Below are 18006 nucleotides of genomic sequence, written 5' to 3'. Positions count from 1 at the left end.
ATCAATAATACTAGCAGGGATACTAATACTATCAATAATATTCATACTATCAATAATACTAATACTAGCAGGGATACTAACACTATCAATAATACTAATACTAGCAGGGATACTAATACTATCAATAATACTAATACTATATATAATATTACTACTATCTATAATACTAATACTAACAGGGATACTAATACTATCAATAATACTAATACTATATATAATACTAATACTAACAGGGATACTAATACTATCAATAATACTAATACTATATATAATACTAATACTATATATAATACTAACACTATAAATAATAATAATAATACTATATATAATACTAATACTATATATAATACTAATACTATCAATAATACTAATACTATATATAATACTAATACTATATATAATACTAACACTATCTATAATACTATTACTAGCAGGTATACTAATACTATCAATAATACTAATACTAGCAGGGATACTAATACTATCAATAATACTAATACTATATATAATACTAATACTATCTATAATACTAATACTATATATAATACTAATACTATCTATAATACTATATATAATATTAATACTATCTATAATACTAATACTAACAGGGATACTAATACTATCTATAATACTAATACTATCTATAATACTAATACTATATATAATATTAATACAATATATAATACTAATACTAACATACTAACAGGGATACTAATACTATCTATAATACTAATACTAGCAGGGATACTAATACTATCTATAATAGTAATACTATCTATAATACTAATACTAGCAGGGATACTAATACTATCTATAATACTAATACTAGCAGGGATACTAATACTATCTATAATACTAATACTATATATAATATTAATACTATCTATAATACTAATACTAACAGGGATACTAATACTATCAATAATACTAATACTATATATAATACTAATACTATCTATAATACTAATACTAACAGGGATACTAATACTATCAATAATACTAATACTATCTATAATACTAATACTATATATAATATTAATACTATCTATAATACTAATTGTAACGGACCGTTTCACTTACAAGAGGATAAAACCCAGTTTAGGCGATAATCCCCTTTCCAGATGCACAGGCAGCTACTGCAAACACCATTCTCCCGACTGGAACCACACGAACACTGGAACAGCTGAACAAGAAAAGCAGACATCGGCTTACACTCTTGGCAGTCAGCATACAATCCCATTCCCCCAAAGACCGAGACGACACATCGCTTTGAGGGTTAAGCAAGACTCTAGACTGGGACACCCAGTCTGGCTTTTATTACCAACAAGTACATACAGGACACTCCCAGGGGGAGGATGAAATTAACCAATCACATGGATGTACCTCCCACACATTTCCTCCCCTTAGATTAACACTTAACACAATTATACTGTACACCTTTTTCCCCAATTCCTGGATGTACCCCAAATACCTATGCTACACCTCCAAAACAGGTATCCCCTGATAGCCCTTATTCAGGGGGACAACATATGCAAGAATCAGCCCATTCGGATAAATGGTTCGGGAGTTATGGGACTTTAAAGTATTGACCGACCGCATGGGTAAAGTATCCGAAAACAGTTCCATGCATTTTGGCCCTGTGGTCGGTCACAAACAGGTGAATGAAACATACGAATTACTTGGGTTATAGAGACTAAGGGGGATTCGCATGAATCCCCTAGTTCGTATGTTTCTTTCTACCGAACGGCGGGTCATTCGGTAGTTTCTATACGAATTCCTGGAAGTCTGGAGGTCTCAGCGGTGTTTGCCTAGTCGAGTGTCCGATTTCAGTTCCAGACACTCGACGGCAAAACACCGCTGTTCGGCAGTTAAAGATGGCCGCCGCCACGTGGTTGTTTCCTGAATGGCGGCCACCCAGAGGACACAGAACACATTACATGATTGCCAATTACCCGTTTGCAACATTGTTGCAAACGGTAATTGGAGGCACACTTAATCCTGGGTGGTCTGGTTGTTCGGTAGTTTCCTCAATACAATGAATGGAGTGATTCTACCAAACAATCAGATGAAGGCTGCCTATATATATATAACCCAGGTTAACTGCATACATAAATACATATACAATATACAGGCAGTACAATAGGATATGCTTCACAGTCTTAAAGGGACAGTAGTCCCAAAATGTCCATTGCTGATTTTAAAGGGCCAGTAGCAGCAATATAAATTAGTACATGCCCAAATATAGTCTTTAAAGTGCAATATGTCCAGGGGCCATAGTCAGCGGGCAGGAGGCTAGCAGCCAGGCCTCTCCAGTTCACAGTGGCGAAGCTGGTTTCGCCACATTTCTCCCCTTGGCCAATTAGACTAACAGGGTACCTGACTTTCTGCCGGTCAGTGCCCTGGTTAGTCCAGCAACCCACCCACAAAACAGAAATAACAGAGCAGCCCACCCACACTAACCGGTTACTACATCTGGGTGAGGAAGGATTTTGTCCAAGTTCTGGTGTTTCACCACTGCTGGGTGGGAGACGGGTAGGCTGCCTTGGTGGGTTGCTGAGGGGGCAGAGACCAGCGGTACTCTGTCCTGTTGCCAGCACTACCACGGGAGTAGTCTGGTGGGCGTCTGGTTGCTGGAGACTGGCTGACTCCCCTTTAGGTGCGCAGCTCGACTGCCGGAGGGGGAGACCGACTGTCTCTCCTTTGGATCCATCACACTGAGGCTGGGGAACAGGACCGACCGTCCCTATCCCTTGTGCTGTAAGTGCAGAGACTACGGTCCCATCTGCACAGTTGTGGGGCTTAACATCTCCCCTTGGTGAGTTAGGCTGCCGCTGGAGAGAGGGTGTAACAAGCTCCTCTCTCTGGACGGTAAACTGCCGCTGGGGAGGGGGTTTAGCAGGCTCCTCTCCCTGCCACTCTCTCTGCTGGTGGAAAGGGGGACCAGCTGTCTCCCCTTTCATTCTCTTGTCCGGCTGCTGGGGTGCGAGACTGACTGTCTCTGCTCCCTGCAGGACACACTGCCGCTGGGGAGGATGGACGACACCATCAGCTCCCTGGGGCACACACTGCCGCTGGGGAGGGAGGACGCTGCTCTCCTCTCCCTTCGCTTCACACTGCCGTCTTGGCATCTCACTTTGCTGCTGGGGGGCAGGAACAACAACCTCTGCCCCCTGTAACTCAGCCTGCCGCTGGGGAGGAAGGACTGCACCTTCGGCTCCCTTGGACACACACGGCTGCTGGGGAGGATGGACGACACCATCAGCTCCCTGGGGCACACATTGCCGCTGAGGAGAGAGGACGCTGCTCTCCTCTCCCTTCCCTTCACACTGCCTTCTTGGCATATCACTTTGCTGCTGGGGGGCAGGAACAACAACCTCTGCCCCCTGGAACTCAGCCTGCCGCTGGGGAGGAAGGACGACACCTTCATCTCCCTGGGGTTGCCCACAGGACCAGTCTAGGAACTCTGCTACCTCGGGTACTGCTGGTTGCTGTTGGGCGGGAGGGCCGGTTGTCTCTTCCCAGGCCTCATTGATGAGTCGCAGGTAATCCCCCTCCAGGTTCCATTCCTGGTTAACCAAATATCGTAGGTCTGCCTCGAGGTCAATAGCGCCAAAGAGACCCAGCATGTTCTCTCAGATGCCGTACAGGTCCCAAAAACGATAGTCGGTATCTTCCCCAAAGTCCTCGTCACCACTATTATCCCAAAATAGACCGGGGCCAGTGTAATCTCCGCCTTCTGGGAACTCATACTCTGCCATCCTGGGGACACACTGAGCCGCGTACCACTGTAGCGCCTGGTATGCGTCGTCGAGCACCAGTTCTGCGTATACTAGAATCTCGAGTCTAGTCACCCACTTTTCTGTGGTCTGTTTTCTCAGGAGGGGCATCCGCTCTGCCATTCTAGCCAGAATTCGCTGCCTTCTGCTGCGGCGCTGATCCCCTCGTGAATACTGTACTTCCTCTAGGGCTTCGTCCCACAATTCGGCTCTGACAGTCTCTCTGTACATCAACATGTCCTCTTCTGACATTGCTCTAGGCCTCCGGAGTACGGAACCGTACAATCTATCCTGCAACTTCTCCTCCATTTTCTGAGTTCCTTTGTAGATAGGGTCGCTGTACGGATACTAGCGTTGCCCTCAATTTGTAATCCAGAAATGGTGTTGTCTGTAGCTGTCCCTCTGGTTGTAGGAACGATCCCGCCGCTTGCCACCAATTGTAACGGACCGTTTCACTTACAAGAGGATAAAACCCAGTTTAGGCGATAATCCCCTTTCCAGATGCACAGGCAGCTACTGCAAACACCATTCTCCCGACTGGAACCACACGAACACTGGAACAGCTGAACAAGAAAAGCAGACATCGGCTTACACTCTTGGCAGTCAGCATACAATCCCATTCCCCCAAAGACCGAGACGACACATCGCTTTGAGGGTTAAGCAAGACTCTAGACTGGGACACCCAGTCTGGCTTTTATTACCAACAAGTACATACAGGACACTCCCAGGGGGAGGATGAAATTAACCAATCACATGGATGTACCTCCCACACATTTCCTCCCCTTAGATTAACACTTAACACAATTATACTGTACACCTTTTTCCCCAATTCCTGGATGTACCCCAAATACCTATGCTACACCTCCAAAACAGGTATCCCCTGATAGCCCTTATTCAGGGGGACAACATATGCAAGAATCAGCCCATTCGGATAAATGGTTCGGGAGTTATGGGACTTTAAAGTATTGACCGACCGCATGGGTAAAGTATCCGAAAACAGTTCCATGCATTTTGGCCCTGTGGTCGGTCACAAACAGGTGAATGAAACATACTATATATAATACTAATACTATCTATAATACTAATACTAACAGGGATACTAATACTATCAATAATACTAATACTATATATAATACTAATACTATCTATAATACTAATACTAGCAGGGATACTAATACTATCTATAATACTAATACTATCTATAATACTAATACTATCTATAATACTAATACTAGCAGGGCTACTAATACTATCTATAATACTAATACTAGCAGGGATACTAATACTATCAATAATACTAATACTATATATAATACTAATACTATCTATAATACTAATACTAACAGGGATACTAATACTATCAATAATACTAATACTATATATAATACTAATACTGTCTATAATACTAATACTAACAGGGATACTAATACTATCAATAATACTAATACTATATATAATACTAATACTATCTATAATACTAATACTAGCAGGGATACTAATACTATCTATAATACTAATACTAGCAGGGATACTAATACTATCAATAATACTAATACTATATATAATACTAATACTATCTATAATACTAATACTAACAGGGATACTAATACTATCAATAATACTAATACTATATATAATACTAATAATATCTATAATACTAATACTAACAGGGATACTAATACTATCAATAATACTAATACTAGCAGGGATACTAACACTATCCATAATACTAGCAGGGATACTAATACTATCAATAATACTAATACTAGCAGGGATACTAATACTATCAATAATAATAATACTATATATAATACTAATACTATCTATAATACTAATACTAACAGGGATACTAATACTATCAATAATACTAATACTATATGTAATAATAATACTATCTATAATACTAATACTAGCAGGGATACTAATACTATATATAATACTAATACTATCTATAATACTAATACTAACAGGGATACTAATACTATCACTAATACTAATACTATATATAATACTAATACTGTCTATAATACTAATACTAACAGGGATACTAATACTATTAATAATACTAATACTATATATAATACTAATACTATCTATAATACTAATACTAGCAGGGATACTAATACTATCTATAATACTAATACTAGCAGGGATACTAATACTATCAATAATACTAATACTATATATAATACTAATACTTTCTATAATACTAATACTAACAGGGATACTAATACTATCAATAATACTAATACTATATATAATACTAATACTATCTATAATACTAATACTAACAGGGATACTAATACTATCAATAATACTAATACTAGCAGGGATACTAACACTATCAATAATACTAGCAGGGATACTAATACTATCAATAATACTAATACTAGCAGGGATACTAATACTAGCAATAATAATAATACTATATATAATACTAATACTATCTATAATACTAATACTAACAAGGATACTAATACTATCAATAATACTAATACTATATATAATACTAATACTATCTATAATACTATTACTAGCAGGTATACTAATACTATCAATAATACTAATACTAGCAGGGATACTAATACTATCAATAATACTAATACTATATATAATACTAATACTATCTATAATACTAATACTATATATATAATACTAATACTATCTATAATACTATATATAATATTAATACTATCTATAATACTAATACTAACAGGGATACTAATACTATCTATAATACTAATACTATCTATAATACTAATACTATATATAATATTAATACAATATATAATACTAATACTAACATACTAAGAGGGATACTAATACTATCTATAATACTAATACTAGCAGGGATACTAATACTATCTATAATAGTAATACTATCTATAATACTAATACTAGCAGGGATACTAATACTATCTATAATACTAATACTAGCAGGGATACTAATACTATCTATAATACTAATACTATATATAATATTAATACTATCTATAATACTAATACTAACAGGGATACTAATACTATCAATAATACTAATACTATATATAATACTAATACTATCTATAATACTAATACTAACAGGGATACTAATACTATCAATAATACTAATACTATCTATAATACTAATACTATATATAATATTAATACTATCTATAATACTAATTGTAACGGACCGTTTCACTTACAAGAGGATAAAACCCAGTTTAGGCGATAATCCCCTTTCCAGATGCACAGGCAGCTACTGCAAACACCATTCTCCCGACTGGAACCACACGAACACTGGAACAGCTGAACAAGAAAAGCAGACATCGGCTTACACTCTTGGCAGTCAGCATACAATCCCATTCCCCCAAAGACCGAGACGACACATCGCTTTGAGGGTTAAGCAAGACTCTAGACTGGGACACCCAGTCTGGCTTTTATTACCAACAAGTACATACAGGACACTCCCAGGGGGAGGATGAAATTAACCAATCACATGGATGTACCTCCCACACATTTCCTCCCCTTAGATTAACACTTAACACAATTATACTGTACACCTTTTTCCCCAATTCCTGGATGTACCCCAAATACCTATGCTACACCTCCAAAACAGGTATCCCCTGATAGCCCTTATTCAGGGGGACAACATATGCAAGAATCAGCCCATTCGGATAAATGGTTCGGGAGTTATGGGACTTTAAAGTATTGACCGACCGCATGGGTAAAGTATCCGAAAACAGTTCCATGCATTTTGGCCCTGTGGTCGGTCACAAACAGGTGAATGAAACATACGAATTACTTGGGTTATAGAGACTAAGGGGGATTCGCATGAATCCCCTAGTTCGTATGTTTCTTTCTACCGAACGGCGGGTCATTCGGTAGTTTCTATACGAATTCCTGGAAGTCTGGAGGTCTCAGCGGTGTTTGCCTAGTCGAGTGTCCGATTTCAGTTCCAGACACTCGACGGCAAAACACCGCTGTTCGGCAGTTAAAGATGGCCGCCGCCACGTGGTTGTTTCCTGAATGGCGGCCACCCAGAGGACACAGAACACATTACATGATTGCCAATTACCCGTTTGCAACATTGTTGCAAACGGTAATTGGAGGCACACTTAATCCTGGGTGGTCTGGTTGTTCGGTAGTTTCCTCAATACAATGAATGGAGTGATTCTACCAAACAATCAGATGAAGGCTGCCTATATATATATAACCCAGGTTAACTGCATACATAAATACATATACAATATACAGGCAGTACAATAGGATATGCTTCACAGTCTTAAAGGGACAGTAGTCCCAAAATGTCCATTGCTGATTTTAAAGGGCCAGTAGCAGCAATATAAATTAGTACATGCCCAAATATAGTCTTTAAAGTGCAATATGTCCAGGGGCCATAGTCAGCGGGCAGGAGGCTAGCAGCCAGGCGTCTCCAGTTCACAGTGGCGAAGCTGGTTTCGCCACACTAATACTAACAGGGATACTAATACTATCAATAATACTAATACTATATATAATACTAATACTAGCAGGGATACTAACACTATCAATAATACTAATACTAGCAGGGATACTAATACTATCAATAATACTAATACTATATATAATATTACTACTATCTATAATACTAATACTAACAGGGATACTAATACTATCAATAATACTAATACTATATATAATACTAATACTATCTATAATATTAATACTAACAGGGATACTAATACTATCTATAATACTAATACTAGCAGGGATACTAATACTATCAATAATATTAATACTATCAATAATAATAATACTAACAGGGATACTAACACTATCAATAATACTAATACTAGCAGGGATACTAATACTAGCAATAATACTAATACTATCTATAATACTAATACTAGCAGGGATACTAATACTATCTATAATACTAATACTAGCAGGGATACTAATACTATCTCTAATACTATATATAATACTAATACTATCTATAATACTAAAACTAGCAGGGATACTAATACTATCTATAATACTAATACTAACAGGGATACTAATACTATCTATAATACTAATACTATCTATAATACTAATACTAACAGGGATACTAATACTATCTATAATACTAATACTATATATAATACTAATACAATCTATAATACTAATACTAACAGGGATACTAACACTATCTATAATACTAATACTAGCAGGGATACTAATACTATCTATAATACTAATACTAGCAGGGATACTAATACTATCAATAATACTAATACTATCAATAATACTAATACTAACAGGGATACTAATACTATCTATAATACTAATACTAGCAGGGATACTAATACTATCTATAATACTAATACTATATATAATACTAATACTATCTATAATACTAAAACTAGCAGGGATACTAATACTATCTATAATACTAATACTAACAGGGATACTAATACTATCTATAATACTAATACTATATATAATACTAATACTATCTATAATACTAATACTAACAGGGATACTAATACTATCTATAATACTAATACTATATATAATACTAATACAATCTATAATACTAATACTAACAGGGATACTAACACTATCTATAATACTAATACTAGCAGGGATACTAATACTAGCAGGGATACTAATACTATCTATAATACTAATACTATATATAATACTAACACTATCTATAATACTAATACTATCAATAATACTAATACTATATATAATACTAATACTATCTATAATACTAATACTAACAGGGATACTAATACTATCAATAATACTAATACTAGCAGGGATACTAATACTATCAATAATACTAATACTATATATAATACTAATACTATATATAATACTAATACTATCAATAATACTAATACTATATATAATACTAATACTGTCTATAATACTAATACTAACAGGGATACTAATACTATCAATAATACTAATACTAGCAGGGATACTAATACTATCAATAATACTAATACTATATATAATACTAATACTATCAATAATACTAATACTATATATAATACTAATACTATCTATAATACTAATACTAGCAGGGATACTAATACTATCAATAATACTAATACTAGCAGGGATACTAACACTATCAATAATACTAGCAGGGATACTAATACTATCAATAATACTAATACTATATATAATACTAATACTATCTATAATACTAATACTAACAGGGATACTAATACTATCAATAATAATAATACTATATATAATACTAATACTATCTATAATACTAATACTAACAGGGATACTAATACTATCAATAATACTAATACTATATATAATACTAATACTGTCTATAATACTAATACTAACAGGGATACTAATACTATCAATAATACTAATACTATATATAATACTAATACTATCTATAATACTAATACTAGCAGGGATACTAATACTATCTATAATACTAATACTAGCAGGGATACTAATACTATCAATAATACTAATACTATATATAATACTAATACTATCTATAATACTAATACTAACAGGGATACTAATACTATCAATAATACTAATACTATATATAATACTAATAATATCTATAATACTAATACTAACAGGGATACTAATACTATCAATAATACTAATACTAGCAGGGATACTAACACTATCCATAATACTAGCAGGGATACTAATACTATCAATAATACTAATACTAGCAGGGATACTAATACTATCAATAATAATAATACTATATATAATACTAATACTATCTATAATACTAATACTAACAGGGATACTAATACTATCAATAATACTAATACTATATGTAATAATAATACTATCTATAATACTAATACTAGCAGGGATACTAATACTATATATAATACTAATACTATCTATAATACTAATACTAACAGGGATACTAATACTATCACTAATACTAATACTATATATAATACTAATACTGTCTATAATACTAATACTAACAGGGATACTAATACTATTAATAATACTAATACTATATATAATACTAATACTATCTATAATACTAATACTAGCAGGGATACTAATACTATCTATAATACTAATACTAGCAGGGATACTAATACTATCAATAATACTAATACTATATATAATACTAATACTATCTATAATACTAATACTAACAGGGATACTAATACTATCAATAATACTAATACTATATATAATACTAATACTATCTATAATACTAATACTAACAGGGATACTAATACTATCACTAATACTAATACTATATATAATACTAATACTGTCTATAATACTAATACTAACAGGGATACTAATACTATTAATAATACTAATACTATATATAATACTAATACTATCTATAATACTAATACTAGCAGGGATACTAATACTATCTATAATACTAATACTAGCAGGGATACTAATACTATCAATAATACTAATACTATATATAATACTAATACTATCTATAATACTAATACTAACAGGGATACTAATACTATCAATAATACTAATACTATATATAATACTAATAATATCTATAATACTAATACTAACAGGGATACTAATACTATCAATAATACTAATACTAGCAGGGATACTAACACTATCCATAATACTAGCAGGGATACTAATACTATCAATAATACTAATACTAGCAGGGATACTAATACTATCAATAATAATAATACTATATATAATACTAATACTATCTATAATACTAATACTAACAGGGATACTAATACTATCAATAATACTAATACTATATGTAATAATAATACTATCTATAATACTAATACTAGCAGGGATACTAATACTATATATAATACTAATACTATCTATAATACTAATACTAACAGGGATACTAATACTATCACTAATACTAATACTATATATAATACTAATACTGTCTATAATACTAATACTAACAGGGATACTAATACTATTAATAATACTAATACTATATATAATACTAATACTATCTATAATACTAATACTAGCAGGGATACTAATACTATCTATAATACTAATACTAGCAGGGATACTAATACTATCAATAATACTAATACTATATATAATACTAATACTTTCTATAATACTAATACTAACAGGGATACTAATACTATCAATAATACTAATACTATATATAATACTAATACTATCTATAATACTAATACTAACAGGGATACTAATACTATCAATAATACTAATACTAGCAGGGATACTAACACTATCAATAATACTAGCAGGGATACTAATACTATCAATAATACTAATACTAGCAGGGATACTAATACTAGCAATAATAATAATACTATATATAATACTAATACTATCTATAATACTAATACTAACAAGGATACTAATACTATCAATAATACTAATACTATATATAATACTAATACTATCTATAATACTAATACTAACAGGGATACTAATACTATCAATAATACTAATACTATATATAATACTAATACTATCTATAATACTAATACTAACAGGGATACTAATACTATCTATAATACTAATACCAACAGGGATACTAATACTATCAATAATACTAATACTAGCAGGGATACTAACACTATCAATAATACTAATACTAGCAGGGATACTAATACTATCAATAATAATAATGCTATATATAATACTAATACTATCTATAATACTAATACTAACAGGGATACTAATACTATCAATAATACTAATACTATATATAATACTAATACTATCTATAATACTAATACTAACAGGTATACTAATACTATCAATAATACTAATACTAGCAGGGATACTAATACTATCAATAATACTAATACTATATATAATACTAATACTATCTATAATACTAATACTAACAGGGATACTAATACTATCAATAATACTAATACTATATATAATACTAATATTATCTATAATACTAATACTAACAGGGATACTAATACTATCAATAATACTAATACTAGCAGGGATACTAACACTATCAATAATACTAATACTAGCAGGGATACTAATACTATCAATAATACTAATACTATATATATAATACTAATACTATCTATAATACTAATACTAGCAGGGATACTAATACTATCAATAATACTAATACTATCAATAATACTGATACTATATATAATACTAATACTATCAATAATACTAATACTATCAATAATACTAATACTATATATAATACTAATACTATCTATAATACTAATACTAGCAGGGATACTAATACTATCAATAATACTAATACTATATATAATACTAATACTATCTATAATACTAATACTAACAGGGATACTAATACTATCAATAATACTAATACTATCTATAATACTAATACTAGCAGGGATACTAATACTATCGGTATACTAATACTAGCAGGGATACTAATACTATCTATAATACTATTACTAGCAGGGATACTAACACTATCAATAATACTAATACTAGCATGGATACTAACACTATCAATAATACTAATACTAGCAGGGATACTAAAACTATCAATAATACTAATACTAGCAGGGATACTAATACTATCAATAATACTAATACTATATATAATGCTAATACTATCTATAATACTAATACTAGCAGGGATACCAATACTATCAATAATACTAATACTAGCAGGGATACTAATACTATCAATAATACTAATACTATCAATAATACTAATACTAGCAGGGATACTAATACTATCAATAATACTAATACTAGCAGGGATACTAATACTATCAATAATACTAATACTATATATAATACTAATACTAGCAGGGATACTAACACTATCAATAATACTAATACTAGCAGGGATACTAATACTATCAATAATACTAATACTATCAATAATATTAATACTATCAATAATATTAATACTATCAATAATACTAATACTAGCAGGGATACTAATACTATCAATAATACTAATACTATATATACTACTAATACTAGCAGGGATACTAACACTATCAATAATACTAATACTAGCAGGGATACTAATACTATCAATAATACTAATACTAGCAGGGATACTTATACTATCAATAATATTAATACTATCAATAATATTAATACTATCAATAATACTAATACTAGCAGGGATACTAACACTATCAATAATACTAATACTAGCAGGGATACTAATACTATCAATAATACTAATACTAGCAGGGATACTAATACTATCAATAATATTAATACTATCAATAATATTAATACTATCAATAATACTAATACTATCAATAATACTAATACTAGCAGGGATACTGTGAAGAAAATTGACTTTTATTTGACATTTTCTTCTGTATTCATTTGTTTCCTCCATTCACTGCTTGAATATTGGATATTAGTTTGGTAGTTTGAAACTACCAAACACCGACCACCCTCCTGGCTCATTAAATTCAAAGGAACCGTCGATAAAGTGCTCCCTGGGCGGCCGCTGTTCGTATAGCCGAACGCCACGTGGAAAAGAAAACGGCGGCCATCTTGTTCGCACGAGGGGAGTCAGCGGGACTTGGTCGTCGAGTGTCTGGAACTAAAATAGGACACTCGACCTCGCGAACCACTGCTGAAAACTACCGAACGCCGGCTTCTCTTACTTACCGAACAGCCAGAAGAGCGGCATTCGGTAGTTTTGTTCGTACAGACAAGGGGAACAATCGCTCCTATGAGCCAGGAGGATCTATTCGGTATTTTGTTTGTTTTTTGCCTTTTTATTAATTGACCGACCGCACACACTGAATTCGTGGAACTGTTTTGGGCAGGAGCCTCGTGTGTGGTCGGTAAAACATGACTTCCACATTTTTAATCCCTTGAGGACCAAACTTTTGGAATAAAATGGAATCATGACATGTCACACATGTCAAGTGTCCTTAAGGGGTTGAAGAACCCCTGAACCGATCTTGGTGAAATTTGGATATGTTTGTCCCCCAGATCGGGGCTATCAGGGGATATGTAATTTGTGGGGATACCTTGTGGGGAAAGAGGTGTTCTAACTTTTGGGGAAATTGTGTGCCCTCTGCCTGGAGATAATTGATTTACTCCTTAACTTATCTCAATATCTCCCAGGCAGAGAGAGGGCGTGTATTACTGCAAAACTGTATAATGATTGGTTAATGTCTTTGTTTGCTGTGGGAGGTCCTCTTGCAGTAGGATTTCTCATAAAAGCCCGTGTGTTTTCAATAAAGATCATTGCTGTTACACCCTTCATGAAGTCTAGGCTCATGTTTGGGGAATATTCTATTTGCTGGGGAGAATCGTCTTGGAAACTGCATTCATGTATACTATTCCTCTACTCCCTGCTGTAGCTATAATCACTTATGCTCAGCTGTTGGGAAAGGAATAGAAGACCGCAGCACCATAACCGCAGCAGGTCTTAACAGATACTAATACTAATACTAGCAGGGACACCCGGGTTTATGGTATTATCTAGTCTATTTAACCAGAAATCATTCTACCCTTCACTGAATCCCAACGGGAGTAGGGAGAGTCAGTCATCTCACTGCATGCAAGGTAGAATAAAGGGGGCTCTCCTCGGGTATAGGGCGTCACTGGGATCAACGGCTATTTTGTGGTTGTTGTTATTATGTTTCCTGCTGTGTAGAATGTCCTGTTAGTATACAGTTAGGGTCAATGTTAAGTTGGATAAAGCATATCATCTGGAAATGGAGTGTTACCCCAGTTTGTTGGGTGAAAGCCTGGATGCTGTGTGACATGGACTTTATTTATTTCTAAAGAAACAAAGTCAGATAGAAGTTTGCTCGATGCTTGGTTCCATGTTAAATGGAGTGAGAGAGTGTGATATTTCTTATAACAGCATATTTGTTTGGTCAGATACCAAGGATTTCACCTTTAAAAGGCCAACATCTGTTTGCGTGCTGGAGAAATCACTTTGCACGGTCGCCTGCCTCACATCGTCCTCCAAGCTTCTAAACCCCGTGTGGGGTCTAGAACTGAGGCGAATCCAGTTATTTCACTCCAAGCGCTCATTTCCCAGAATCCTCCATTCACCAGCGAAAAAAATAAAATAAAACAAAATAAATTAAACACAAAACAGCTTCCAGCAGAAAGTCAAATAAAAATGAAAACAAGACATGTTCCTGGGTCCAAGAGCCAATGAGACAGACACCACATGTAATAAAGATTTAGATCAACCCTGCTTAGCAAGAAAAGTAGCAAAAATGGACAGAAAATAAACGTAGATAAAAATGGACAGATAATAAATAGATATAAAAATGGATAGATAATAAATGTGGATACAAATGGATAGATAATAAATAGATATAAAAATGGATAAACAATAAATTGATATAAAAAATGGATAGATAATAAATTGATATAAAAATGGATAGATAATAAATGTGGATAAAAATGGATAGATAATAAATGGATATAAAAATGGATAGATAATAAATAGATATAAAATTGGATAGATAATAAATAGATATAAAAATAGATAGATAATAAATGGATATAAAAATGGACAGATAATAAATAGATATAAAAATGGATAGATAATAAATGGATATAAAAATGGACAGATAATAAATGGATATAAAAATGGATAGATAATAAATGGATATAAAAATGGACAGATAATAAATAGATATAAAAATGGACAGATAATAAATAGATATAAAAATGGACAGATAATAAATAGATATAAAAATGGACAGATAATAAATAGATATAAAAATGGACAGATAATAAATAGATATAAAAATGGACAGATAATAAATAGATATAAAAATGGATAGATAATAAATGGATATAAAAATGGATAGATAATAAATAGATATAAAAATGGACAGATAATAAATAGATATAAAAATGGACAGATAATACATGTGGATAAAAATGGAAAGTTGCTCCCATTGGCTACAAGCCAACCTTTTATCACCAGGAAGAGGCTCCACCAATCAGGAGCCTTCGTATCCTCTCTATGGGTGTTGTCTTATCCCGTACACTCCTGCCGTATAGACTGCTGGATACTATAATACTATGGATACTATCCTGGTTCAGTGCAACTTCTTGCATCCCATGTCCTTCAAACAAACCTTCACGTACAACAGGAGATTTTTTATGAATACTCATTTTATTCTTATATTCAAGTTTTACCTGAAATAAAGTTTATAAATATCACGTTCATTATAAAATCTATTTTTACCAACATGTAGTCATTATTTGGTAATTGCACCCCCTTCAATAGATGCATCGACAAACAGACAGATATTTATAAAACAAGAAATAAATGGCGTAAATATTAGTTACTTTATGTGCTGGATTTGAAATGTTTGTAAAAATGGTTAGAACCATCCAAGATAAAGTTTCTATTTGACTGTTAGGATGTGGGTAACACTGGTCATTGGCCGTTGATCTGGTGGGGCACTGTATCCTGTTAATATATTTCGGCTCCTAGGATATTGCTTGCCGGTCCCTGCACACTGTGCCATACCATTCAGCATTCAGATGAGTCTGTAAACTCACAGGCAGGGCTAGGCCTCTGGCACACAACACGTGTGTGCAGCTGTGGCCGTAACGGTGCAGATCAGATCGAATTTGTGCTTTTTCCATGAGCTGGTTTTTGTTTGGTGCCAGATGAGCATTTATTTTCTGATTGTACATTGTGGGTGTCCCGGCCATGTGCCATGGTTGTCCTTAATAGAGAGTTAAGGGTAAGTGTGCACCCCTACATACAGCCAAGAGGGCTCCCCCAGGTGTACTGCTCACATGCCGTGATGGTGTATGGCTAAATAGACTATAGGCGACAAATCAATACTCAGTTAATTACATTGAGCATAATTTTTTTAATTGTCACAGTATCACATTAAGTTCCTCACTTGTTCATTACCCAAAGTATTTTGTTTGCCCCTAATGCTGGATTGCATTTTGATTGACATTAGTATTATCTGGGGTAAGAATCTATGACAGGATGTATTGCAGACTACTATGGCTTACATAGGGAACAGAGCATCCTCACACAGAGCCAAGCGGGGACACCGTGCACCGGCTTACATAGGGAGCAGAACATCCTCACACAGAGCCAAGTAGGGACACTGTGACCCTGGCTTACATAGGGAGCAGAGAATCCTCACACAGAGCCAAGCGGGGACACTGTGAACCCGGCTTACATAGGGAGCAGAACATCCTCACAGAGAGCCAAGTGGGGACACCATGACCCCGGCTTACATAGGGAGCAGAGAATCCTCACACAGAGCCAAGCGGGGACACTGTGAACCCGGCTTACATAGGGAGCAGAACA

Source organism: Pelobates fuscus, chromosome 1, assembly GCF_036172605.1.
Source record: "Pelobates fuscus isolate aPelFus1 chromosome 1, aPelFus1.pri, whole genome shotgun sequence".
NCBI classification, from domain to species: domain Eukaryota; kingdom Metazoa; phylum Chordata; class Amphibia; order Anura; family Pelobatidae; genus Pelobates; species Pelobates fuscus.
The sequence above is the reverse complement of the archived record's forward strand: the minus strand, read 5'-3'. Positions refer to the sequence as shown.